Source organism: Odocoileus virginianus, chromosome 11 (genome assembly GCF_023699985.2).
Source record: "Odocoileus virginianus isolate 20LAN1187 ecotype Illinois chromosome 11, Ovbor_1.2, whole genome shotgun sequence".
NCBI classification, from domain to species: domain Eukaryota; kingdom Metazoa; phylum Chordata; class Mammalia; order Artiodactyla; family Cervidae; genus Odocoileus; species Odocoileus virginianus.
This window is the reverse complement of record NC_069684.1, coordinates 1,533,993-1,560,473: the sequence shown is the minus strand read 5'-3', so window position 1 is coordinate 1,560,473 and position 26,481 is coordinate 1,533,993. Positions and strand designations below refer to the sequence as shown.

General features: G+C 44.0%; 2 long non-coding RNA genes across 2 annotated transcripts; one reads left to right on the top strand and one right to left on the bottom strand.

Annotated features, from left to right (window-relative positions):
* On the top strand, window positions 1–11,452 carry LOC139037403 (uncharacterized). Its single transcript, XR_011490181.1, has 3 exons — window positions 1–394; window positions 8,888–9,006; window positions 10,907–11,452. It is a non-coding gene; the product is annotated as an uncharacterized lncRNA (long non-coding RNA).
* On the bottom strand, window positions 4,781–26,412 carry LOC139037404 (uncharacterized). The gene is made up of 2 exons (XR_011490182.1): window positions 26,215–26,412; window positions 4,781–5,849 (listed from the first exon to the last, which is right to left on the bottom strand). It is a non-coding gene; the product is annotated as an uncharacterized lncRNA (long non-coding RNA).
* Window positions 26,413–26,481: the final 69 nt, after the last annotated feature.

Genomic DNA, 26,481 nt, shown 5'->3' with positions numbered 1-26,481 from the left:
GTCAGGACCTCGCTGCCGCTCCTGGGGAGGAGTCAGCCTTTGGATGCCGGCCACGTGTTAGGTGGCCAAATGAGAACTGCAAACATCCCGGCGGCGGAGGCCTCCTCCGCTCTAAGCCTGTCTCCGCCCGGGTCTCCAACCCTGAAGCAGCCCAGAGCCTTGGCGGGGAGGGGCCAGAGCAGGCGCAGACCAGCCCCCCACCCAGGGCTGGCTCCCAAACCTGGGGTCTGGCCCGAGCTGAGGGCGAGAGACAAGCTCTGACTTGGATGAGGGACTGGCGTGTTTATTTAGGCTTAGTCAAAGCCCTAAGTCTGCCCTGAAAGCTGCTCAAAAAGTCCCTCAAGGGATGAAGAAGGGAAATCCTATTTGGAGCTTGTGATTTCAGGAGGTGCTGGTGAGTAAAACCGCTTGCTAATTGCAGCTGTATCCACCCAAGTTCAGCCCATTTGGTGCCCATGAAGTCGTCCGTCCTCAGGTGGCGTTCACAGACCTCTACCACCCAGCTCTTGCGTGCTCTTTAAGGTGATTTTCTTAATGATAGAATCCCTCTATTCCAATGTACATGGCAAGGATGCCATCTCCTGTTCCGACACACCTTCCTTACCGGCTTCCTGCTTGTCCACACGCCAGTGTTCTTTGAAGGCTTCCCCCCAAGCCACGCCTCCTCCACCGCGTCTAACCAACCAGCCCAGATGCTTCAGAATCCCTCCTTCCTCTGAGCTGCCTGCTGCTGATCAGCAATAGAAGAAATTCCACTCCCTTAGATCACACAACCCACATTTCATTTGACAAACGTGCTCGCCATACCCGTAGCCTTGTTACTTTGTCAGCTTCTTTCCCTTTCAGGCCCTGTGTCTCATCAGAAGCTCCTTGTTCATGTTGTGATTACGTGTTCGTTCATTTTGGTCTTGTGTCTCCAGACTGAAGGAGATTCTCGGGACTGTTTGTTGGTGGTGTTGGTGTTGCTGGTAATTCAGGGCTTTCCCACCTCCTGGGAGCAGGAAAGCGCTCATTGCCCCCAAGTTATCATCTGGACCGCCCAGCTCTGAGATATACCAACACAAGCCCAAACACAAGGGCCGGTCATTTTACAACTGCTTCCAAAAGGCCAGGCTGACTAAACTGTGTTTCCAGTGGAGGAATTTCCTGGCTGAAGGCGCGAAGCGTTTCAACACAGAGGAGCCAGGAAATAGGAAAGAGGGCAGAGCTTCAAACCATGGGAGGCAGGGCAGAGAGCCACCGGCTCACTTCCTGTTTGGCCAGCGATCTGTGGGCAAGGATTCTGAAGGGCTTTGTGCCATTTTCTCTGTTTTTGAAATGGGAACAACAACATATTTTCGTGGCATAATCACTAAGCTTATTAGTAGAACCAAATGGGATAATGTGAACTGCTTTGCTCTGTAACTTAATGTCATTAGCCCTTTAAAACATCATTTCAGGAGAGAGACAGGAATGACCTAAAAGAACATCAATTTTTCTGAGAAAGACTTTCACTTTTCACTGCTGTCAATTTAAAAATCGAGATGTCGGGAACTTTCCTAGCAGTCCAGTGGTTAAGACTCTGCAGTTCCAATTCAGCAAGCTTGGGTTCAACCCCTGATGGGGAACAAGGATCCCACATACCTCTGGGCATGACCAAAAAAATTAAAATAAAAAATACAGTCCTGATAAGTTTTATAATAAAGAGACCTATAAAAAATCAAGATGTCAGTCCTTTAGAAATCAAATAGCTGGGCCATGAATCAATAATGACTCATTTCAAAGACTGAAATAAATGTAAAAAACCTTAAGCCAAAGGCTCCGCTTTCTCTAAAGGCTGAGACTTGTGTACTGACTTCCGTTTTCCAGTTCTCCCTCTGGTAGTCACCAGGAGCCTTCTGTGCCCTTTGCCAGCCCAGGCAGGTTAAGTACAAGATCAACATTCTTCCCCAAAGAAGCAAATAGCCACGCTTTGTTTCTAGAAACTGCCAAATGAAAGCTGATGAGATTATCTAGCTGAGATAAGATTATCTAGCGGGTCTTAATCTTGGTGGGTTTTGATTGCCATGCTAATTCTCTGGCTACTTTAGGAAGACGGGACCAGAAATGGAATTGTCTAGATTATCTGTCATCACCTGAATCTGAATTTGCTTATTCCACAGATAAATCAGCCAACCCTTTATTTCCCCTTACTTGTTTAAAATGAATTTGGACGGTTTAGAGGAACCTGTCCAACATGTGATCTTTGTCCCCAGTGGTGAAAAGCCCAGGTTCTGACCTCAGCGAGGAGCATGGGAGGGACCAGGCGTGCCGAGCAGGCAGAGCTGCCTGGGATGTAGCCGAAGAGCAGTTGGGACCAGAGGCCGGGGACCAATGAGGGGTCCTGAGGAGAAGGGATGGACAGCGAGGCAGGGTCAGTACAAGTATGATGACAAGTATTTAATTTTCCTGGTGAAAGATTTCTTTGTAAAATTGGAGCCTGTCTTATATTTCCAGATATGGTGGTTTGGAAAAAGAACTCATCATATCCCTCAGACTTGCATTTAATCTCACGAAGCTCCAGTGATAAATCAACTCAGAAATTAATAGTTTCTTTCCTAAGAGCTTGGTGAGTGAAAATGATTCTAACTTTTCAGATAACTGTTGGGAAAAAAATCACCTGATCTTGAGGCTTCACCCTAGTTGTTAGATGTGAATACAAAACTAAAGAGTTTCTTTTCATGCATGTTCATGTTTTCGCTGTAATTAAGCTAGAGATGTGGAAACATAAGCACCTGAGGGTGACAGGCAGCTGTTTAGACCCCACTGACTGTGGACTTCCCACATTCAAGTCTCATTTCTGAAACTCCTAACAGCACTGTGTGATCTACACACGTCATCTGAGTGAGTCTACCTTTTCCAAATGAAAACAACCCCAAAGCCCCTTTTATTCCTGGAAGTCAGCATGTCCACTTGTGGGGACTGCCCCCGCCCCCCTCCTCCTGGCTCACCCCTGACGTGTGCAGCCAATGAGAGTCTCCCTCTTAGAGATTTGAAGTTAAGCATCAGGTCAACCTCTGTGAGATGCATGCAATGAAGCGCAGTCTGAAGGCAGCACTGGGAGCAAATGCTTGACCATGAACAGAAGGAAAGAGGTCTGGGGGGAAAGAGAGAGATGTAATGAACACAGGAAGCTGCAGAGTCCCTGAGTACGAATGTAGACACTTATTTTTCAGTTTTCCTGTTTAGTTGTCTAATTCTTCACATTGCCACATTCTTGAGGTTCCTTGTGATAAACGTAATAATACATATAATAAATCCTTTATACAGCTTATTTTCAAGATAGCTTGAGTAGATTTGTGTTGCTCAAAACCAAAACATCTGATTAAGAAATCCTGCCATGTCATTGCAGCTGAACATTGAGAAGTTGATTTCACCCAAGCATCACTGAAGGACTTATGACAGTTTTTATTGCTAGTGTAAATGTTTTGTAAGCGAAGTTGCACCTAAATTTAAGTATTGGAAGTTGATTATTAACAGAATGATTATCATTTCATGTATCTTATTTAAAACACTTTCTATAAAATATTTAAAACACTATGTTATTGATATGTCTACAAAATTTTCCTCTCTGAATACTGAACGAGTTCTAATTTCACGTTTCCTTTAAGAGATACTTGGAATTTAGGCAAAACAATTATAATTGATATTTAATTTGTAGGAATGAGTTACAGAATGCATTAAGATGATTTCCTCATCTACTTTACATTGTAGATGCTATGCAGGATGAAACCCTTCTTGCCGTACGTTAGAGCAGTAGCAGAATGATAGCCCTTTGTGTGGGCCTCCCCAGCGGCTCAGACAGGAAAGAATCTGCCTGCAGCGCAGGAGACCCGAGTTCAGTCCCTGGGTCGGGACGATCCCCTGGAAGAGGGCATGGCAACCCGCTCCAGTCTCCTTGCCTGGAGAATCCCAGGGACAGAGGAGCCTGGTGGGCTGCAGTCCATGGGGTTGCACAGAGTCAGACACGACTGAGCACGCACTCACCGTGCTTTTTGTAATGGTTGCCTTGGTTCATTATCAGATCTTCATACCAAATTTATTAGGAGGTGTTTGACTAAATGCTTCTGATAAATTCTCTAAATTTAAATAAATATAAAAATAACCTTGCGTCATTTACCTTACCTCTCACTGCTTATATTGCAGTTTTTCCTCCAGCCTTTTTTATGGCTTATTTGAAGATGGGGTCTTTAGGGAAAAATTAAGGTTAAATGAGGTCATAAGGGTGGGGCCCTGATCTGATGGAATTAGTTTCTATTTAAGAGGAACATCAGGGGGCTTGCTGTGTGCGTGTGCGCACGTGTGCGTGTTTGTGCACCGAGGGAGAGCTCATGTGAAGATACAGCAAGAAAACGTCTGTCTGCAGGCCAGGTAGACAGCCCTCACCAGAAGCCAAGTCATCTGGAGCCTTGATCATGGACTTTTATCCTCCAGACCTAGCAGAAAACACAATTCTGTTGTTTAAGCCACCGAGTCTATGGTGTTTGTCCCGGCAGCCTGAGCAGACTGACACAGGCCACGAGCTACACACGATGGAGAATTAACGCTGTTACTGAGGAGACTTGGGGCCAAGAACGACAGAGGACGTGATCATCCATCGCTCATATCCTATTGTATTAGAAATTTAAGCCACAGCACTCAGAGATGAAAAAAGAAAAGTGAAAAGTTGGGAAGAAATAAACTGTAATAACTCCCAAATGACCAGTTATCACAGTCATCACGGAAAGTCCAGAGAATCGACAAATTGCTAGAACTAACGATAGAGTTTTTAAAAACTGAATTTATTTCTTCTTCCATGAAACATGCTCAGTCACATCTGACTCTTTGCAACCCTATGGCCTGTAGCCCACCAGGCTCCTCTGTCCATGGGATTTCCCAGGCAAGAGTACTGGAGGGGGTTGCCGTTTCCTCCTCCAGGTTATCTTTCTGACCCAGGGACTGAACCCTGGGTCCTACATCTCCTACATTGGCAGGATGAGCCACTTGAGAAGGCCTAGTACCCAAACCCATAAGATTCTTAGTCGTAAATCTAACAAACACGTTGGGCACCTTTTAAAAAAATCTGAAGCTAGTTAAAATAAATAAAAACATCATAAAAGTAGAGCTATATCTTATTTACTGGAAGATTCAATATTGTAAAAATGTCTCATTTTCACCCAATTAATCTCTGAACTCACTATATTTCCAACCAAAATCTCTATAGAGTTTTTGCAAATGAATTCTAAAATTTACATGAAAACATGCTTTCTAATATTAAAGAACAAGGTAAAGGAATTTCCCCTGCCATGTAAGAAAGCTTGTTATAAGCTATGATAATTAAGTGTGGCTATTACAATTAATATTGGTTTAGTAATAAAAAATAGATCAATAGCAGCAAACAAAGGTTTACCAAATGAAATCATTCCTACATGGAAACTGTATATGACATTACAAATTTGGGGAGGGAGGACAAATTCAATAAAGGATGATGTAAAATCTGATTAATCATGTGGAGAAAAAATTACATACCTAGCTCATGCAATGCACAAAGGAAAAATCTAAGCAAAGACAACTCAAAAGCAAAATGGGCAGAAGATACAAATAGGTCACAGAAGAAATTCAATTAACATGAAGCAAAAGCACTCCAACTCACTTGCAATCAGAGAAACACAAATTAAAAGGAAAATGAAGTAGCATTTTCATAGTTGGATCAGAAGAAATGTGAATGTCAGATGATGTCAAGTGCTGGTATGGATGCGGAGCAGGAGAAACCCACACTTTGGAGAACATTGAGAAATACATATTTAGGTTGAAAATGTGCATCTTCATCTCAGCAACTCTCACACATGAGCCTGAGGAAAGAAGTATAAGAACATTGTGTTAATAACACTGTTTGCAGCAGCAAGCAATTAGAAACCATCTAAATATCCACTAGTAGTAAAATGGATTCATAAACTGAGGTTGTTTTTGTTCGGTAGTTCAGTCATGTAAGACTCTTTTCCATCTCATGGACTGCAGCACATGAGGCTTCCTTGTCTTTCACTGTATCCAGGACTTTGATCAAACTCATATCCAGTGAATCAGTGATGCCATCCAACCATCTCATCCTCTGTCATCCCCTACTCCTCCTGCCCTCAATCTTTTCCAGGATCAGGGGCATTTCCAGTGAGTCAGCTCTTCACATTAGGTGGCCAAAGTATTAGAACTTCAGCTTCAGCATCAGTCCTTCCAGTGAATATTCAGGACTGATTTCCTTTAGGATTGAGTGGTTTGATTTCTTTGCTGCCCAAAGGACTCTCAAGGAGAAGGCAATGGCACCCCACTCGAGTACTCTCGCCTGGAAAATCCCATGGACAGAGGAGTCTGCTGGGCTGCAGTCCATGGGGTCACGAAGAGTCAGACACAACTGAGCGACTTCACTTTCACTTTTCACTTTCATGCATTGGAGAAGGAAATGGCAGCCCACTCCAGTGTTCTTGCCTGGAGAATCCCAGGGACGGCGGAGCCTGTGGGCTGCCGCCTATGGGGTCGCACAGAGTCGGACACGACTGAAGACTTGGCAGCAGCAGCAGCAGCGAGGGACTCTCAAGAGTCTTCTCCAGCACCGCAGTTCGAAAGCATTTATTCTTTGGTGCTCAAACTTCTTTATGGTCCAGTTCTTACATCCATACATGACTACTGGAAAAACCATAGCTTTGACTATAGGGACCTTTGTTGGCAAAGTGATGTCTCTGCTTTTTTAACACACTGTCTAGGTTTACTCTAGCTTTCCTTCCAAGGAACAAGCGTCTTTTAATTTCATGGCTACAGTCACCATCTACAGTAATTTTGGAGCTCAAGAAAATAAAATCTGTCACTGTTTCCATTTTCTTCCCATCTATTTGCCATGAGGTGATGAGACTGGATGCCATGATCTTAAGTTTTTGAATGTTGAGTTTTAAGCCAGCTTTTTCCCTCTCCTCTTTCACCTTCATCAAGAGGCTCTTTAGTTTCTCTTCACTTTCTGCCATTGGGTACATAAACTGAAGTACATTCACATAAAAGAATGCTGTGCAACAAGCAAAATGAATGAACTTAAGTGGGTTAACATGGGTAAATGTGAACATTGAAAGATGGTCTGGTATCATCAATACAAAGTTTAAAAGTATATGTCAGTAATGTGCTTTATTTGTTACATATTCATATGTATTAAAATTACAAAAATATGTAAGGGAGAAAACATTTGTTGCATAATAATTCATACGTGGGAGGCAGAGGGTGAGGAACAAGATGGGGAAAGTAGATAGAAGGCTTTAACTGCACCTGTAACATTTTATTTTTAAAAAATTGAAGCAAATACAGCCAAATATTCAGATTTGACAAAGATCAAATGTCTGTACTTTATGTTATTTTCTGTAACTTTCTGTAAAGTTATTGAAATAGTCTAAGTTTCCTAGGTGGTTTAGTCACTCAGTCATATCTGACTTTCTGTGACCCCATGGACTGTAGCCCACCAGGCTCCTCTGTCCATGGGATTCTCCAGGCAAGAATCCTGGAGTGGGTTGCTATATTCTTCTCCAGGAGATATTTCTGACTCAAAGATCAAACCAGCATCTTCTGCGTTGCAGGTAGAGTCTTTACTGGTGAACCACCAGAGAAGCAATATTTTAAATCAAAGTAAAACTAGTCCTGCCTGATTTATATCCTCAAATAGTTGCAGTGGTTGCTGAAGACAAGTCCTGTTATTCTAACACTTTGAACTTGAGCAGGAGTGTCTTATGATACATTGATTTAATACCAGCATTTTCTACTAACAACACAGCCCATGAATAAATCATTTAAAATCAAGCAGTGTTCTCTGAAATTGCTTCACTAGGTTGAAAGCCTGAGGACACGGTAGTATTTCATAAAACTGGGGGAACGATGAAGCCAAAAAGTGAACCATTGAAGTATAATTGATTTACAATGTTGTGTTAATTTCTGCTGGGCAGCTAAGTGGTTCAGTTATATGTATATATATGTTCTTTCTAAAAATATCCTTTTCCATTATGTTTTATCACAGGATATAGAATATAGTTCCCTGTGCTGTGCAGGGGGACCTTGTTATAATTCTATATGTAATATCCTGGATCTACTCACCCCAAACCCCATTCCATCCATCTTCCAGTGCCCCCCCCCGACCGGCACCCACAAGTCTGTTCTCTATGTCCAGGAATCTGTTTTATAGAATAGGTTCATTTTAAGTTCCACATGTAAGTGACAGCATATAGTATTTGTCTTTGTCTCTCTGATTTGTTCACCTTGTATGGTAACCTCTGTTTGCATGCATGTTGCTGCAAATAGCTTCATTTCACTCTTTTTTGTGTCTGGGTAGTATTCCATTGTATATATGGAGTGGGTAAATCTTTATGGAATTATAGAGACCATGTTAGAAGGCAGACTTAGATGCCAAATGTGATTTAATTTAGCCTAGGCCATTCCTAATGCCTTCTTCAACATCCTACTTCAAAATGGGGAAACTGAGTCCCAGAGAGGTGAGTCGCTCTGTGGTGAGTGCAGAGCCGGAAGGACTCACAGCCCAGGGCCCCTGGAAGCAGTGCTTCTGTCTCCACCCCCGCCCCCGAGGGGTGCCAGGGCAGGGGGGCGCGAGGGGTACACCCAGGCTGAGAAGGACCCCCAAATGACCGCAGAGTGGCGCAGAGTAAGGCTTTTTTACTCGTGTGGTCTTCATCTTGTATTATTAAGGTTTTTTTTTAAAAATAGGCTAATTAGACATGCTTCTTCCATATTGGGTACTATTTAAATGACAGTTGATATAGGGAATTAAAAATGGGCACGTGAGAATAAAAGATGTTGAGAACTGTTACATTAGTCCATTCTTAGGCTATGTTTATTTCTGCCTCCCCGGGAGAACACGCACTGTAACATCCCCTGAAATCCCGTGAAGTGCCAGCGAGGAATCGTGTCTACCGAGGCCCTGAGAGGAGACCACAGACTGCAGGGAGACACTGGGCTCCGCACAGCTCCAAGGTGAGCGCAACGACGGCCTTTTTTATTTTTAAAGAGTGGACTATATTTTTAAATGGTAAACCATGGTTTTTGATGACTGCTTGATTTCGATGGTTAGGAAGTGGTTCTGTGCTTTAAGACAGAATGTGAAGTTAAAGGGGAAACACAAACAAAGCCCAACTGGGACATGATACAGTGAGCTTGAAGTGCCTTAGTTCTGTTGAACGGCAAAAGCTCGTTATTAGCTGATGAAATTCACGTGCCAAAATAATATTTGGCCTCTCAGAAGCCCAGTGAACAGACAGATGCCGGGTACGTTTTAATGTGTTTCTTTCTGTGCCCTTGAGTTTCTTGGGCAAACTCCCCTGACAGCCCGGCAGCCTCCTGTTCAGCTGGCGACCGGCTGGGAAAGGAGAGGCCGGAGTCTCCTCAAGGCCCCTTTGTTCTCCGGTTAGGGTTCGTCCTGCCCAGCACTTGCCGTTCAAACCTCTCTTTGCTGAGATGTATAACTTGGCTGGAACACTTTATGCATCACTCAACTTTACTCCAAAGGATTGTCGTTATGGTGTTTTGGGGTTTTTTTTTTTGCTTGTCTTTCTTTTTTAACAAGTTCCGAAAATACACGCAACCAAGTAAAACAAATCAAACATGTTATGTAGAGCTTGACGCTCCCTTCATTAGTTGTGTTCTTCTTTTTTATTTTAAGATGTTTTGGAAAAGGATGCTGTTGAGAAAGTGTGTGTTTCAGTAAGGCCTTTGATCAAAAACCGATCATACTCTTGGCAAGCATCTTTTACATAATGTACTTTTAGTTCCATTTGGAATTTAGAAAGAACTAGGATATTTGCCTGGGAAAACGGTGGTAATTTATTTTCTTTTAAGAATTTCCTCTGCAAAAAAGTACCTGGAACTCTACCGAATCAGGTAAAAAACACCTTGTAGTAAAGTTCATATGTAGTGTTGTTCTAAATTATAATGACTAATTTATATTTTAATTATTTAATTAAGAATTTTTTAAAGAGTGCTATAAAACAATTTTAGGTTTTTATTTTTTTGTTTTAAGTTGGGTTTTTTTTTTTTTAGTTTTTTAAAAGGTTTTTGAGGAGCCACTGAAGTGTCACAGAAGTCCAGGGTTGTTTTATTCAGCATTTTCACTAGTTCCCTTGGACTGTCCAAAGCAACACAACATGGTCCTTGGAATTACCATTGTTATTCCAGCATTTCATCAACTGAAGCTGTGCTGAGTGGTTTTTCTAACTGAGTCTTTGTTAGCTTTAAAATGAAACCAGTGACCCTATTTCCTGATGCTGAAATTCTGCCTAGGCTTGGGCGCTAGGCTGGTGTGCAACTCATAGACTAGCACAGTTCAAACATTTCCTGTGTTTGGTCATTATGTCTCAGACAGACAGTTGTGTGTAACGTCATGCCATAACAAGGTCCTGCTAAAACACATCACTACTTTGAGCTTTTATTGCCATATCACATATAATTATTCTGTAAAACGACTGTTGTTTTGGATGTTTAGTTGGAAGTGATTGGGGGAAAACAGTTTGCTGAAAGAAAGAAATGACCTCAAGACACAAAACATATTGTAGCTGATGGACCCCGGGAAGTATTTGTCAAGAGACCTATTTAAAAAAGGGGAAAGTGTGAAAGTGAAAGTCGCTGAGTCGTGTCCAACTCTCTGCAACCCCACGGACGATACAGTCCATGAAATTCTCCAGGCCAGAATACTGGAGTGGGTAGCCTTTCCCTTCTCCAGGGGATCCTCCCAATCCAGGGATCGAACCCAGGTCTCCTGCATTGCAGGCGGATTCTTTACCAGCTGAGCTATCAGGGAAGCCCCCAAAAGGGGGAAGAGGCAATTAAATGGTTTATTTGCGTGGGTGACAGGAGTGAACGTTGAAACTCTGATTGTCAGGCATCTGTTGCTGTCTCGGACTGCCTGCTCCAGCGACTCCCGCTGCCCCGCCGGGAGGACACGCGGGCGGCCCCGGGTGGAGGGCCCAGGCTGACCGAGCCCCACGAGAACGGACGGTTCTATGAGCCATCTCGCCAGGCCAGAGGCAATCTGAAACGCGGCACAGGCAGGCTTCACTTCTGAGGTTTCAGCTGTTCACCGTGTCTCCGTCAGCAAATTCTCTTCTTGGCAAAAGGCATTTTAGGCCTCCTGGCTCTGCTCTCCTCCTTCCGTTCATCAGTGAAAACCAGGTATCTGAACTGGCTCAGATCCCTATTTTCCTTTATGTAATCTCTAGCGACCACTATGTTTTATCCTATTTACTGATTTGTCTTTTGGCCCTTGGTACACAGAGTCTTAGTCCTCTGCCCAGGCCTGGACCCATGCCCCCTGCAATGAGAGTGCAGAAGCTTTACCATGGGACCACCAGAAGTCCCAGTCACGACTTTTGTATTATGGGTCCTTTTAAACATCCCTTGGACTTTAAATAAAACACCTGTTTCCCAAGGCTTCCTCTGAAATCCTGTGCTTCCCGCCCACAGTGGGCGCAGTGGTGCACGTCTTGGAAGGATGGAGGGCACCTCTGTACCCACGGGAACCTATGCCGTAGAAGTGAACACCTTCAGTGGGGGTAGTGCATAATCACCAAAGCTGGGTTCTCCCTCTCGAACATCCAGAAGCCTTCCCATTGCTGTGGGATTGGGAAGAAGAAAGGGTGGGGGCCAGTGACGGGGGAGGGGAAGGGAGGTCAGGACAGGAAGGGAGGCGGTGAGGCTGAAAGAGAGGCGGGCTGAGGGGAGGGGGCGTAGTGTGGATGCGGGCGTTAGCGGAGCATCCCTGAGGGAGAGCAAGCCGGGGGCCCCGGGGCCACCTCCCGTGGGCTCACTGTCTCTCCAGAACAAACCGACCCAAAGCGTTCTCACAGTCTCTGGGGGTCGGGACCCAGGCGCAGTTTGGCTGAGTCTCTGCGGCTCAGCCCCCCAGGAGGGGACCCGGGACCCGAGGGTCCACTCCCCAGGTGGTGCCCCCACAGGACTGCCACTGAGCGGGCTCCCCCAGAAACTTCGGGGGTGTCCCCACCACCGGGCAGCAGGGCTCCCAGGAGCGGGAGATGAGAGCGGGCAGAGGCTGCCTGCCTCTCGGGCCGCGTCTCCAGGGACTGGGCCATGGGCACTGGCCCCATACTTCCTCCTGGTCTTTGGAACTCAGTCCCTTGCTCCAGCCCACACTCTGCGGAAAGGGCATCATGCTGCGTGTTTTGGAGGGAGTATCACCTGGAGAAGAAGTCGTGGTCATATTTTAAGCCACCACGTCACTCACCATCCCTGGGCTGGCAAAGGGGACCCACTGCCTGGGTGCTAAATGGTGAAACACTGCATGTACATCTGTTGTCACCCATCAGCCTTTTTCATCCACCTCATTATGAAAAGAGTTCCAGAAAAACATCTATTTCTGCTTTATTGACTATGCCAAAGCCTTTGACTGTGTGGATCACAACAAACTATGGAGAATCCTGAAAGAGATTGGAATACCAGACCACCTGACCTGCCTCTTTTTTTTTTTTTAATTAGTTGGAGGCTAATTACTTCACAACATTTCAGTGGGTTTTGTCATACATTGACATGAATCAGGCATGGAGTTACATGTATTCCCCATCCCGATCCCCCCTCCCTGACCTGCCTCTTGAGAAACCTGTATGCTGGTCAGGAAGCAACAGTTAGAACTGGACATGGAATAACAGACTGGTTCCAAATAGGAAAAGGAGTACTTCAAGGCTGTATATTGTCACCCTGCTTATTTAACTTATATGCAGAGTACATCATGAGAAACACTGGGCTGGAAGAAGCACAAGCTGGAATCAAGATTGCCGGGAGAAATAGCAAGAACCTCAGATATGCAGATGACACCACCCTTATGGCAGAAAGTGAAGAACTAAAGAGTCTCTTGATGAAAGTGAAAGTGAAAGTGATGAGAGTGAAAAAAAGTTGGCTTAAAGCTCAACATTCAGAAAACTAAGATCGTGGCAACCAGTCCTGTCACTTCATGGCAAATAGATGCGGAAACAGTGGAAACAGTGGCTGACTTTATTTTCTTGGGCTCCAAAATCACTGCAGATGGTGACTGCAGTCATGAAATTAAAAGACGCTTACTCCTTGGAAGGAAAGATATGACCAACCTAGACAGCATATTAAAAAGCAGAGACATTACTTTGTCAACAAAGGTCTGTCTAGTCAAGGTTGTGGTTTTTTCAGTGGTCATGTATGGATGTGAGGGTTGGACTCTAAAGAAAGCTGAGCGCTGAAGAGTTGATCCTTCTGAACTGTGGTGTTGGAAAAGACTCTTGAGAGTCCCTTGGACTGCAAGGAGATCCAACCAGTCCAACCTAAAGGAAATCAGTCCTGAATGTTCATTGGAAGGACTGATGTTGAAGCTAAAACTCCAATACGTTGGCCACCTGATGTGAAGAGCTGACTTATTTGAAAAGACCTTGATGCTGGGAAAGATTGAGGGCAGGAGAAGGGGACGACAGAGGATGAGATGGTTGGATGGCATCACCTATTCAATGGACGTGAGTTTGGGTAAACTCAGGGTGTTGGTGATGGACAGGGAGGCCTGGAGTGCTGCGGTTCATGGGGTCACAAAGAGTTGGACACGACTGAGCAACTGAACTGAACTGAACTGAGTGAAAAATCATGAAAAGAAATAAGCCACACAAAACTTCAAAGACAACAAGCCAGACTACATAGAGTAAAAATTGCAATAAACAGCTCTTTGGAGAATCCCATTTTTAAACAAAATTAGAAGTATTAAAATGTGATTCAGGAAAGTTGAACTTGTTAAAAATGTAGGCCACAAAAGAAAACTTAAAGTTGCAGGCTGCTGTTAGAATTTGATTTGGCCAAAAATGTCTTACCAAAAAATAAAACCTTGGTTGTAAATTTACATGGAAAAGAACTAAACCCAATAAAAATAACCTCAGTAAGAGATCAAAAAGAAAATGAAAAAAGATGAGAGTGGTTTAACTGCAAAGTGGGGAAAATTGGTCAAAGATGTAGATTAGCTTAATGGCACTCACTGTGAAAATATCTTCATAATCAACATTGTTGGTATAATTCAGACTAAAATGCTTGCGTTTCTACCTAGAATAAAAATTTTCTTAATAATTATCAAAACAGTAAGTATAGTCTCAGCATCTCTGCAGACAACATACCTGTAACGATTCATGTATTCATTCATATGTGTGTATTAATACAGCCTTCAGTGGGGAGGCAGAGGAGGAAGGGCCTTTTAGAGTTTAACGTTTCAGGCAGAAACTGGAAAAGACTGACAGAGTGACTGCAGAAAAACAAATACATCAAAAAATGCTATAAGTAACATTAAAGAGAAAAAGATAAACTTGGAAAAATGATGATGTTTGAGAGATAAAGATCTAATATATTTAATATATGTCTCTCAGAAATCAATACAGGAAGATCATAATAGATAAATGGGAAACTTGTCTTATAGGAGGAAAAAAGGGCAAACAAAATTATGAAGCAATGTATAACGTCATTGTTGTTGCTCATGTTCGACTCTGTGACCCCACGAACTGCAGCATGCCAGGCTTCCCTGTCCTTCACCATGTCCCGGAGTTTATCCAAACTCATGTCCATTGAGGCAGGTGATGCCATCCAACCACCTCATCCTCTGTCACCCCTTCTCCTCCTGCCCTCAGTCTTTCCCAGCATCAGTACACTCTACATATTGCTGGTATATATGAAAATTTATAGTTCTCAGAAGAGCATTATAGCATATATACAAAAAGACTTAAATATAAACTGACAATTCACATTCAAGAACTTATCCATATTTAAGAATAATCAGGGAAGTAAGCAAAGATTTGTGTTCAAGTTTACTGCTTAAAGCATTATCATAAGAACCAAAATTATCAAAATAACAAAAATATCCTATAACAGAGGTTTGGTTAAAAACAAACGAAAATGATACATCCAAACAATGAAATTCTACTATGCATTAAATTGATGTTTTGGATGAATATTTATTAATATCAAGGTATATTAATAATAACCAAGTGAAAGAAACAAGTTACAAATGGAATATACAGTAGAATCTCACTTTGGCACAAAATAAATGGAAGGATAGACAAAGTATATCTCTGGGTGGTGAAATTAAGGGTGTCTATTGTTCCATTTGTTTTTCTGTAGTTTCTAAATTAAACAAATAAACATGGATTGCTTTTACCATATGAAAAAAATGTTGAGTTTTAAGTACCAAAAATATACTCAGTTGCAATGAGAATGTATTCTAATTTGTTTTTAGTATTAGCCTAGGGTTCCTTGAGCTATCTGTACTGTTTTCCCTTTTCCTAATGAAAGAATAACATACTTTCCGAAGTGCTGCCAAGATCTGGGGACAGGCTGAGCCTCCCAGCATCTAGTCCTGACTCCACTCCCACATCCCTGCTACTGCCCCCGCCCTCCCTCCAAACAGTCAACCGAACTAGCTAAGCGGCCCATGAAAGGTAAACAACAACATTCATTTCAAATGAAATAAAAACTTAGATGAGGTGCAGGTGTCAGGCTTGCTTGAACCAGCCCCGCTGTGTGAATATTAACATGGATCCACTGGATCTGTGGCAAAAAAATGGTTTACCGTCTGCTTGAGTCCAGGTGGTTCTGAGCATTTCCAGTCTTATTTACCTTCAAATAAAAATCTCCTGATATCCTCTACAAACTGTTGTTATTATTCTGAATTGTGTTCACTATTGTAACAAAAACATTTTAAAATGCAACAAGAACTAGGTTTAAGCAGAATTGGGATGGATTAGCTAAAGCACCAAGTCTTCTGTTTTCCAAGACACCTCCTTCATGTGGCAATCGTGGAGGACAAGTTCTGCACATTTTTAACACCCTGGGCCGTTTTTCACTTTTCCTTCCTTTTCAACTCCAGGTTTCATTTTGAAGACCCTAATCATAAAGCGTTTCTCATGTGGGATAAATAATGTTGAGTTATCCAAGTTCCATAAAGAATATCATTTTGGATGTCACAAGCATTTGCCTTTTCAAATGCTCAAGCTCAAGCTGTAATTTCCTTCTTCCAGTTTATCCAGAACCTTTAAATCAAAACAGACGAAAGTAAACAGGAAGCTGTGTTTCTCTGATCTAGAAAGTGAGGAGGAAGATGGGGAGCAGATGAGAAAATTAAATCTGGAGAAGGAAGCCACCATATTTTGTTCTGGTTAATCAAAATCATATCTTCAGCAGGCTCCAAGTAGCCTGACCCCAAGGACCACACATCAGAGAGAGGTGCAGTACATTTTTCTAATTGTCTGTAGGGCATAATGAAAGAATGACCATTGCCTACATTCAGCAGTTCAACACCCTTTTAAAAAGAAGTCCGCAAAAGTTGAAGCATAGCTCCTAACTAGCACTTTAACGGAAGGCTTGATTTATATTTTTAGTGACTGGAAAAAAAGGAAAATTTAGCCCATATGCCACAACTTGTTCAAATACCAACATATTTGAAATGAGAGTAATAGCTGTTCCCATAGCAAATATGATACACAAAAATAACACATATGTGTTTTGTTTTTCTGAATGCTATTCGGAGCCAGTTTTGTTTAAGAAGCGAGTCAGGACTAATTCACTTATTTGATCAGAGTGGTGGTCTCCCGCCAGGATGTCACAGAGCAGGGATGGTTCCCAAATGAATGAACAAGCAAATAAACGGGAGAGGAGCAGATATTGAGTTATCAACTTCTCATTTCTCTAAATGAAGATTCAAAAAGCTCAACCACCATCAGTAATCACGACTGTTTAATAAGAGAAAGTACATTTTAACAGAAAAAAATCAGGAAGGGAATAATCTCATAATAAAAATAGTCCTTCAGAGGAAAAAAATTAGTTTATGAAGAAAAAACCCACTACATTTTCTCAGTATAAATTCTAATAAAACATTGTAAACTAGTATTTAGGAACCATTGGAAATGACTTAGTATAGTACTAAGGAAATCAACCTTTCATTTTTAATTTCCATATAAGCTAGTTAAGTTACATGGGTGTGTTTAGGTATATTTTCTGCAGTGTGTGTTAAGGTATATTTTTTGTTAGCTATTAATTCACTGATTCTGTCTTCTATTCAACAAATACTTCCTGTGGTCTATTACATATTAGGCACTGATGGTGGTTGTGACGCAGTATACAGAAAGAATTTTAATTCAAGAAAAAATGTTCCATAAAAGGACACAGATTGATCAGGGAAGCCAAGGGTGGGGGCAAGGAAGGCTTCATGGAGGAGGGGGCATTTGAGTCAGATATGGAAAAATAAGAGAATTTTGATAGCTCATGTTGGTCTGGTAGAGGGTGCTATGGCAGGAGGTTAAAAAAATTATCCAGACCAATAAACCTGGGGAAGGATTAAATATGCTCGATGTCTTGACTTGATATGGACTGTAGAGTATTGGAGAAATACAAACACAATGAAGGGCATTCTGTAGGGGATCCTCAGGGTCAAGGCAAATGTTTAGAGCACATCCAGTAAGCCAGACAGAGCCAGCAAGCAGGTGTGGGGACAGACGGGTTCCAGACCCTGAGATCAGGAGCTCAGACCTTCGAGTGTCAGCTCTGTTCTCCCCACAAAACCTTGAGCAATTCTCTTATGGGTCTCCATTTTCCAGCTGTAAGATGTGATTAATACCTCGATGATATCTATCCTATTATTAAATTCAATCAGATGCCGTCTGTGAAAGGCCTAGGACAGTATGACACACAGTCTGAAATCATGAAAGTTTACTGGTTGTGGATATCTATTGAATCATCAAAATTCAGGTTTAGGAAGATTCTCGCATTGACCTGTGGGCTCAAAGTGAGAAACAGTGGGAGTGGATGAGAGGGGTTGGTAGTGAGGGGCATTTGGGTTGCTCGGATGCAGGGCTCAAGAACGATGACACAGGTTAGCAGAACCGGGCAGTCAGAAGATGAGATCCAGACTGGGAACCATCTGGTCCAGGGGTGAGGGGTGAAGCCATAAAGACATCCTTGTGTCGCCAAGGGCAGGAATGCAGAGGAAGCAGGGGCCTGAGGATGAGTTTGACCATCTCCTCTGCTAGGCTTGGAATGACAGCAGGGAAAACAGAGCCTGGAGTCCATGGAACATGAGAGACAAGACTGTCTTAGGAACAAAGGGGCAGTCATAAGTGCCACGGGCCACAGGTGCCAGAGAAACAGGAGCAAGGCAGTCACAGCAGGAGCTCGGAAGGACTTTGTGAGCACAGCTCCGGTGGTTTGGGGGGGGGGGGGGCCGAAGCCGCCTTGCAGGAAAAAGTGAAGAGGTGAGTTTAAAATAGATCAAATTATATTTAAACTATTAATTTATAAATGTATTTATATTTAAATTATATTGAAAATGAATTAAGTTATATTTGGAACAAGTAAACATGCATATGAATCAAAAGCTACCAAAGCATAAAAAGAGAAACCTAACTCTCTCCCCTACTCCTCCAATCTCTTGGTCAAACTTTCAGGAATACTCAGGCAGAGTCAATGAACGTGTATTTTGTTTGTTTGTTTTAGACTGAGAATTTTATTATTACTTTATGATAGTTTCACACATTTTAAGATATACTTGATTGTTTATGACCTAAATTTATAGTAATACATCAGGTATGTTGGCAACCCACTCCAGTATTCTTGTCTGGAGAATTCCATGGACAGAGGAGCCGGGCAGACTACAGTCCATGGGGTCACAAAGGGTCGGAGATGACTGAGCGGCTGACACTTTCACTTTCATGTTCTTTAAACACTGCCTGAAACCTATTCCTCTGTACCTTTTTTTAAAAAAATGATTTTTTGATGTGGACCATTTTTAAAGTCTTTATTGCATTTGCTAGAGCATTGCCTCTGTTTTATCTTTTGGTTTTTCGGCCCTGAGGCACATGGGATCTTAGCTCCTAACCAGGGATCAAACCCCCATTCCCTGCACTGGAAGGTGAGGTCTTAGCCACTGCACCTCTCTTTTTGCCTGGCCATATGATGTCCTGGGGCTCCCAAGATGGCTCCGTGGTAAAGACTCCGCTTGCGATGCAGGAGACATGGGTTCGATCCTTGGGTCAGGAAGATCCTCTTGAGAAGGACATGACACCCCACTCCAGTGTTCTTGCCTGGAGAATCCCATGGACAGAGGAGCCTGGGGGGCTGCAGTCCACGGGGTCACAGAGAGTCGAATACGACTGGACCAAGCACGCACCTGATGTCTCACAGACATACAGACGTACAGATGTCTCCGTACAATCCCGGAGTACATCATAATTTATTTGACCAGCCCTCCCCTCTACTGGTAGCTGTGTGGGTTGTTTCTATCAAGAACCAGATACAAAGAACAAAAGCTTCATGAGTGACTTGGTGATGTTTTAAAACTCTAGACTTTTGATGACTCAAGCAGCAGAACTACTGGATTTAACCACAAACAACTGCATCCATCCCCCTCCGACCAGATTCCAGGATCCCATTTCCTGCTCTGTAACCTCCCCTAGCTTTTCCACACAATCCCATCGGAGTGCTTTCTGGAAATAAAAAAGTGACTTCTGCTCTAAAGATTACGATCCCGAATGCTAGCCACAGACTGCTTAAGCCTTCAGTTAAGATCTGGTAAAGTACAGAGATGTCACCCTCCCACTATGACAGATGACACTGGAAGCACCTGAGAGGTTGCCTACCCCCACCTCCTGTTTTACAGAAGTGGAAATCCGAGAGTAGAGACGTGAGGTCACGTGGCTGAACGGTCCTGGACCCCAGGGTCCCCGCTCCCAGACCATGTTCTTTCTGTTTCCTCCAGCATCCTTACTTGTCTTCAGTGATTCTAAAAGTGATGGAGGCGCTGCCTGTTACAGGAGACTCAGGTTTGACTAGGAAACACAGGACAAATGTCTTGGGGATCTGGGAAACAGGAGTGCCATCCCTGGGAAGCCAAGGGCCAGGCTTCACAGTTGGGTTTAGGCTCTGACGCACAGCTCCATGCTGGGAGGTTCCGTGGCCTCCCTGAGTCTCAGCTGCTCCAGCTCCACACTTGGCATCAGACCACACAGGCCTTGCTGGAGTCGTTGTGAAGGTTGATGTAATCCTTATAAAACTCTGTTAGCTATGTAGACGAAAGCCACAACTGTGTCTAGCAATGACGGAGTGCCAGCCACTCAGCCACACTCCTCCGCCCAACTTGGTTTATCAGATGCTGCTGTGCTTCAGCCATTTCAACAAATACTGTCATCAGTTAACTAAGCATTCTGTCTTACCAACCCCTCGTCATCCTTAACTCGGTTGATTCAAAGGTGACTTAGTCTAGTCTCTCGCGTTTCAAAATAAGATCTTTACCACTTAAGGTCTTTGTACCTTGGTTACTCCATTTGCTGAATGAGAGAAATAGGACTGTGGTGAGGACTAAATAAGTTAATATATGCAGAACAGGGTCTGATACACAGAAAACGCTCAGTAAGCATAGTACTATTAGTGTAACTAATTAAAGGTGGATGAGAGCGTGTGAACATAGGCACTCAGTTAAGGAAGTAACTCGCATTCTTACTGAAGTGCTCTACAGTTTAGTGTTTCTTTGTTTCCGAGGGACACGCTGATGATTTCTCAGATGACGTAACAAGGCTTCAAGGCTAAAGAGCTACAGTCGTGACCACAGGAAGAGGGCTGGTCCATCCAGGCCTTGAGAGCTCTCAGGTTCCCATTCAAAATTTGCTTTCTGGGCTGTCTTGTTCGACATTACAGCCTCAGCACCCAGGTACTCAGTCAATACTGGCTTATGAATGAATGAAAACATTTATGAATCTAGTCAAAGACAGAGAAGTGGAGGATGGCCGCAAGGAAGGAAGTTTGGCTGACGTGGATTTTCCAGGAAAAAGGAGATCAAGTATAATTGCTTTACAATGCGGTATTAATTTCTGCTGTACAACGAAGGGAATCCGCTATAAGGATACATATGTCCCCTCCCCCTTGGACCTCCCTCCCGCCTCCTCACCCACCAATCCCACTCCTCTAAGTCATCACAGAGCACGGAGCTCCCCGTGCTCCACAGCGGCTTCCCACTGTCGATTTTACACATGGCAGTGTCGCAAGTCAGTCCCAGTCTCCCAGGTCTCCCCCCACCCCCATGTCCACAAGTCCCTTCTCTACGTCTGCGACTCTGTTCCTGCCCTGCAAATAGGTTTATCTGTTTCATTTTTCTAGATTCCACATATATGCGCTAATAAACAGCATTTGTTTTTCTCTTTCTGACTTATTTCACTCTTTGTAACAGACTCCATGTTCATCTGCGTCTCTACAAATGACTATTTCGTTCTGTTTAGTGGTTGAGTAATACACCCAAGCAGAGACATTACTTTGCCAACAAAGGTCCATCTGGTCAAGGCTATGGTTTTTCCAGTGGTCATGTATGGATGTGAGAGTTGGACTGTGAAGAAAGCTGAGTGCCGAAAAATTGATGCTTTTGAACTGTGGTGTTGGAGAAGACTCTTGAGAGTCCCTTGGACTGCAAGGAGATCCAACCAGTCCATCCTGAAGAAGATCAGTCCTGGGTGTTCATTGGAAGGACTGATGCTGAAGCTAAAACTCCAGTACTTTGGCCACCTCATGCGAAGAGTTGACTCACTGGAAAAGACCCTGATGCTGGGAGGGATTGGGGGCAGGAGGAGAAGGGGACGACAGAGGATGAGATGGGCTGCATGGCATCACCGACTCTATGGGCATGAGTTTGAGTAAACTCCGGGAGTTTGTGATGGACAGGGAGGCCTGGCGTGCTGCGATTCACGGGGTCGCAAAGAGTCAGACACGACTGAGTGACTGAACTGAACTGAACTGAATACCCCATTGTAAATATGTGCCACATCTTCTTCATCCATTCAGCTGTCTCTGGACATTTAGGTTGTCTTCATGTTCTCCTGGCTATTGCAAATGGTGCTGCAGTGAAAACTGGGGTACATGTGCTCTTCTGAATCATGGTTTCCTCAAGATAGCAGATCAACTTTTAAAACAGAGAGGAGGAGGAATAGACATGTAGGAATAGTGTCACTGTTGCTTGAGGGATAGATTCCAAGCCTGGAGATAAAACATAGAGGGCTAGCTGTGCAGCTGGACAAGCTGGCCCAAAGAATCTCTGGGTTTTGTTTCTGTTTTTAATGAAGTCAGATACCTCAAGAAGGCAGCGGAGAGCATTTCTTTTTGACCGCGATAGTCTGCAGAGATTTCCAGTCGTTAAAAGGGATCATTCTAAAGGTATCACAAAGAGCACCCTATTACAGTGTCTGTCTCCCTGAAAGCGAATCCTTCTTCTTTGTACTCAGAGTGTTTCTCTGTTAATAACAGCCTCCTCCGATGACCCCAGGTTTCACAGCCTCCCTGGAAGTAAAAGCTGCTCTTTGTATAGGCATTTTATTCCGATTCATACACACACTCCTCCCCAATTGGGGTCATAGTTGGGCCACCGCTACTAAATGCATCAGCACTGAGTCAAAGGACAAGTCAGAGCAACTGTCTGTGCTGCCTTCTCTTCCTCATCGTGTTTATTTAGGTTGACATCGCTATCAATAAAATTCAGCGAGCATTTACACAGCGCCCCACTTGTGCTCAGTCACATATGCGGCATTGAGTTGGTTGGGCGTGGTTTCTGGCCTGGAGCATCTTGCATCGGCTTCCAGATGGTTTTGGAGATTGGCAAAATGCTTTGGCATCTCCCTTCGACCCTTGCAGGCTATGGTGGTAGTAGTTTAGTGGCTCAGTTGTGTCTGACTCTTGTGACCCCATGGACTGACTGTAGCCCACCAAGCCCCTCTGTCCATGGGATTTCCAGGCTGTAAGTTTCTCTTAATTTGACTTGTCACTTTATGATTTGGCTGAAGGTGAACTTGAGTACATTCAATCAAACAGAAGTCTCTATGAAACCGATTCCCCAACCTGTATGTTCCTTCTGTACTTCATGTGCGCTTACCTCTTTTATCAAGTCATGTTATATTTATTTATGAACATGTCAGCCTCCATTATCTGGGGAGGGAGAAAAGGTGCTCAGGGAGTGGAGCCAGAAAGCTTGTGCTTGTTTTTGAAGTCAGACTTAGGTATGAATCAACCATGAAATTTTGCCCATGCAAGTTAATCTCTCTGATTAGTCCCTCAGTCCCTATCTAGAGTTGAAAGATAATGCCTTTGTCACAGCATGGATGTGAGAATGAAGGTATTTATCATATGAATGTGCTTTGTTAACTATTACCCATATGCTGATTTTATTATCCCCCCCAAGTGATCTAGCAAAAGGCCTTGCCTATGAGAAATACCTTATTAATATTCATTAAATTATAGAAAAATGACACCAACCACCCTGTGATGTATTATTCTTGTCATTCACATTCATTTTGTAGCCCACATCCTTAGCTAGGCCTATCTGTAATGCCCTCTATGTTTGGGGAGGGTATTTGTAGGAAACAAACAGGATCAAAGGGGCCTGCTCACCAGTGAAGCTATCCTTTTGGATAGTAGGGTCCAAAGCACTGTTCCCTACCCCCTACTTCATATGTCCTGCTTCTACCTTAAAGGGCAGAAAGTACCAGAGAAGCTCTACTAGTTAAAACATGGTATCTAAGGACTTTCCTGGCAGTCCAGTGGTTAAGACTCCATGCTTCCACTGCAGCGGATGTGGGTTCCAGCCTTGATTGGGAAAGTAAGATCCCACATGCCACATGGCCAAAATAAAAAAAAAAGGACTCTGGAGTAAGACAGTCCTGGGTTCAAATCTTTACTAGTTGTGTGACATCGGGTAATCTTCAAGTTTTTCTTAGCTTTCCATTTTGTGTGTGTGTGAAATGAAGATAACACAGGATTGGACAATGACTAAAATTAGATTATACCAACATTGCAATCCCAAACAAATGCAATATCAAAGAATGCTCAAACTACCACAAAATTGTGCCCATCTCACATGCTAGCAAAGTAACACTCAAAACTCTCCAAACTAGGCTTCAACAGTACATGAACTGTGAACTTCCAGATGTTCAAGCTGGATTTAGAAAAGGCAGAGGAACCAGAGATCAAATTGCCAACATCTGTTGCATCATAGAAAAAAGCAAGAGAATTCTAGAAAAAACATCTACTTCTGCTTTACTGACTATGCTAAAGCTTTTGATTGTGTGGATCACCACAAATCGTGGAAAATTCTTCAAGAGATGGGAATATCAGACCACCTTACCTGCCTCCTGAGAAATCTGTATGCAGGTCAAGAAGCAACAGTTAGAACCGGACATGGAACAACGGATTGGGTCAAAATTGGAAAAGGAGTACATCAAGGCTGTATATTATCACCCTGCTTATTTAATATGTGCAGAGTACATCATGCGAAGTGCTGGACCGGATGAAGCCCAAGCTGGAATCAAGACTGCCGGGAGAAATATCAAATATCTCGATATGCAGATGACACCACTTATGGCAGAAAGTGAAGAGAAACTAAAGAGCCTCTTGATGAAGGTGAAAGAGGAGAGTGAAAAAGCTGGCTTAAAACTCAACAATCAAAAGAATTCATTTGAATCAGTTCTAATGAGATGGATGAAACTGGAGCCCATTATACAGAGTGAAGTAAGCCAGAAAGATAAAGACCATTACAGTATACTAACACATATATATGGAATTTAGGAAGATGGTAACAATAACCCTATATGCAAAACAGAAAAAGAGACACAGATGTATAGAACAGACTTTTGGACTCTGTGGGAGAAGGCGAGGGTGGGATGTTTCAAGAGAACGGCATCGAAACATGTATATTATCTAGGGTGAAACAGATCACCAGCCCAGGTTGGATGCATGAGACAAGTGCTCAGACCTGGTGCACTGGGAAGAGCCAAAGGGATCGGGTTGAGAGGGAGGTGGGAGGGGGGATCGGGATGGGGAATACATGTAAATCCATGGCTGATTCATGTCAATGTAGGACAAAACCCACTACAATATTGTAAAGTAATTAGCCTCCAACTAATAAAAATAAATGAAAAAAAAACTCAACAATCAAAAAATGAAGATCATGGCATCCAGTCCCATCACTTTATGGCTAATAGATGGGGAAATAACGGAGACAGTGATAGACTATTTTCTTGGGCTCCAAAATCGCTGCAGATGGTGACTGCAGTCATGAAATTAAAAGACACTTGCTCCTTGGAAGAAAAGCTATGATCAGCCTAGACAGCATATTAAAAAGCAGACTTGACTTTGCCAACAAAGGTCTATCTAGTCAAAGCTATGGTCTTTCCAGTAGTCATGTATGGATGTGAGAGTTGGACCATAAAGAAACCTGAGTGCAGAGGTTTGGAAGAATTGATGCTTTTGAACTGTGTGGTGTTGGAGAAGACTCTTGAGAGTCCCTTGGACTGCAAGGAGATCCAACCAGTCAATCCTAAAAGAAATCAGTCCTGATTATTCATTGGAAGGACTGATGCTGAAGCTGAAGCTCCAATACTTTGGCCTGAGGCAAAGAACCACTCATTAGAAAGGACCCTGATGCTGGGAAAGATTAAAGGCAGGAGTAGAAGGGGACGACAGAGGATGAGATGGTTCGGTGGCATCACTGACTCAGTGGACATGAGTTTGAGTACACTCTGGGAAATGGTGATGGGCAAGGAGGCCTGGCATGTGGCAGTCCATGGGGTCGCAAAGAGTCAGCCACGACTGAGCGACTGAATTGAACTGACCATTAGATAACGTTCTGAAAGGAGATATTGAGAGAAATGAAGAATTAAAGAAGCCCAACAAGCGTGAACATTACTTGAGCAACTCCTAATGGGCTGGGCCCCACGCGCGTCGGGGAGACAGACGCTGTCACCGGCGGGAAAGAGACGACTGCGTGTAGGAGCCGGTGCGGAGACGACAAGAACACGGGGCTGGGTGTGAGGGGGGCACCAGGGGAGCGCCCGCCTGACAGCCCCGTCGAGGAGGGCTTCCAGCAGGAGGTGATTCCTGTGAGAGATGGGCGGGTCGTGTGGGTGAGCCGAGCGGCCGGAAGGAGCACAGGGAACCGGGACGCAGACATCTGACAGGTCCCCGTTCTTCTCTGACAAGATGGAGCCACGAGGGTTTGCGGACGCTAGCCTTGCGCTCGCAGGAGCTGACACGCCGGGTCTTGACGCGCCGAGGCTGCGCCCCACCCCCCCACCCCCGAGGGAGGCCGCTTAAGCGGAGAGAGCGAGGCACCCCGGAGTCCTCGACCCCGCTCAAGCCCCTAGTCACCCCACTTGAGCTCTGTACCTCTGTGGTCAGCCAGCGATGACACCCACCCCCAGGGTCACTTCGAGGACGAGACGGGACTCTGTTGGCGGCCAAGTGTGCGTCCCCGAACAAGTATTTCAATAAACATCAGCTCTCTCGGCCTCAGCACCGTGTCGCGAAAGCCCGAAAGCCCCAGCGAGGCCCGCGTCCCCGCTTCCTCCCTCCCGCGCAGGGAGGGCCAGCGGGTGCTGCAAGCCCGGCCCGGACGCCAGGACGCGCACTGGCGAGGCCAGCCGCGCGGGCGCG